A 2,688-nucleotide genomic window follows, 5' to 3' on the forward strand; every position below is an offset into this window, starting at 1 on the left:
TGACGGAATCTTCCTCAATGCGCTTGGTGCTTCCCGTCCACCGCAAGTATAGGGGTTCTTGTTCACCCTTAACCTCTAGTTCGTCCAACACCGTCTTCTCGATTAGCGTAACAGAGGACCCTTCGTCTAAGAATGCGTATATTAATTGTTTTGTTATTTGAGTGAATGCGGACTGGAACTATTCTAAACAACGGCTGATGTTCTTCGTGAATGCTGGTATGCGTATTTACCTGAGCGTCCGACGACTCGCTTGTACTTACAAAACCCGGTTGTGCTACATTCTTTGCTGCATTTGCGTTGTGTAGTAGTGGATGGTGTTTCAATGGGCACCCATCTCTGCCGCAAGTTTTATTCAAGAAACACCTACGCTTATGTGTGTTCAAACACTGACGACAAAGGTTTTTATTTTTTACCACTTCCCATTTACGTTGCAGTGTAAGGTTTTTAAAACTCTCACATTGTGCAACTTTATGTTCCTCACTATCGCAAACGCTGCATTGCTTAAGGTTTCGTAGATTTTGTGGAAGCGTTTCCACTCGATGAGTATTAACTGCTGCGGCACCTCTACTTGGCGCTAGATTAACGACAGTGCTCGCTGCTTCAGCCAGACTATAAAGCCAGTCGCTGAATTGTTTGACGACAGGTGTGTTGATATCTTTTGGATGAACTGCCCAACTCAATTTGTGGTTATTTGGTAGTTAGTCAACCAACTCTTTTACGAGCAGCGGATTGTGTAAATGCATATGCATCTGGCAGCCTTCCATCGTTGTGCAAATATTTCTCACGTACAGTGCAAACTCAATTAGACTTTCCAGTTTGTCCTTGAGCTGTGACATGCTGCGCGCTCTGATCATTAAACGCTCGATTATGTGTTCAGGTCTACCAAAGCACATTTCAAGTGTTTTAATTACCTCGGGTACCATGGACTGTAAAAACAATTTGCTTTTAACCATGTCCCGTTCTTTTTCCTTTCAGGCAAGACTTATAAGGTTTTCAGCGTTCGTATAGCCCGCCACTGCGGTGCTGTTTTGGAATGTGCTAATGAATAGCGGCCATTCTTCTGGGTCCCCATTGAACATGGGAAGTTGTTTCGGAATAGCTTTCCTGGCGGCTAACTGTGCTGTTGTAGGCCCGTGACTTGGCGCGACCATTGAGGAACTAGTTAAAGGTAAATCATTGTATTGTGATCGAATTTTATATTTCTCATCCAAGTATTGCTGCTGGATTTTCATTTCTTCTTCCAGCCGTTCTAGCTGGAGATTGCGGTGCATACCGAAATTGCCTAGAGCTTACGATGTGCCTATTAAAAGGTTTCCGATTTGAGCGCTCGATGCGATCGGGGACGTTACCACATTGACTCCTAAGCGTGATGCCAAAACCGTTGCCGGGGGCATTGAAAGGTGCCCTGTAGCCGCAGTCGTCGTCGAAGTATGCTGAACCTTATTGCCTGTGGTAGACGGTGCAAAATTTGAAGATTTCTGACATGTGCTTATGGCGGTGGTGGGCGGCAATGTAATATGCGTCGGCATAGCTGACGCAAAGGCTTGTGAAGTAATAGTCCGCGATTGTGTTGCTCCGGACATCATCACGTGGGGCGCCGAACTTTGAGTTGCTATTGTAGTAAGAAACGATGGTGCAAATTGCACTTGCCGGTTACCTTGCACAAAGGTTTGCGATGACGAAGCTGTCGGTCCCACGCTGATGGGCGATGGGGTCTGCTGACACGTTGCGCAAGTTCAGCTGACGTCGGCCACGTTGCTATCGACTGAAACACAGTCGAAGTGGTACCAGGCGTTGCAATGATCGCATTGAACCATTCTGTCGTTGTCCGGTTCGACACATTTGTTGCAATTTGCAGGCATTTTATATTTATAGTTCAAATCAATATTAAACGTTTTGGAGAATATTGCCAAAAAAGTTTTAAAGAATGTTGCGCTTAGTTTATAGCGCGGCAAACGTGAAGGATACTGAAATAAAACACAAATTTTATATAGTACGCATGTGGCTACGCACTTTAAAACTTTTTGTATTGAACTCACTACACGTTTTTACAGTTTAAATTGCTTGCAGTTATATACATATATAGAAATTTACATTCGCAGTTATTCAGATAAATTTAATAGAAAATACAAGATGCATGTAGATGTTGAAAAAGGCAAACAGTTCAAAAGGATAAGAAATTGATACGGAGAATAAGAAACGGTTCAGTGTTGCCAGATCGAATTTCACTGTTCGGCCGTACTAATCGGCGGTAACACATGCTGCTTAAGTCTGATTGTAGCAAAGACCTTTCTTTAATTGAAACGTACGATTAATAAAGCTTTACATCATCTGCATACATTAACATTTTGGAAAATTGTATATCTGTAGAAATATCGTTTATAAAAAGCAAGAACATAACCGGGATTAGGTGGCTACCTTGAGGGACTCCTGAAGTAACATCAATGACGTCAGAGATAGTATTTTTAAACATCACCCTTTGTGATCTATCATAGAGGTATGAAGAGATCCAACGTAGAAAATTAGGCGGAAGAACAAGAAGATCAAGTTTATAGATGAGCAACGAGTGGCACACTTTGTCAAATGCTTTACTGAAGTCAGTATATATAACATCAACAGACTTGCTTTCACTAAATGCTTGTGAGATATAGGATGTTAATTCAAGTAAATTTGTAGAAGTTGATTTGC

The sequence above is a fragment of the Rhagoletis pomonella genome, unplaced genomic scaffold, assembly GCF_013731165.1.
Source record: "Rhagoletis pomonella isolate Grant_MI unplaced genomic scaffold, Rhpom_1.0 Rhpom_scaffold_00119, whole genome shotgun sequence".
NCBI lineage: Eukaryota > Metazoa > Arthropoda > Insecta > Diptera > Tephritidae > Rhagoletis > Rhagoletis pomonella.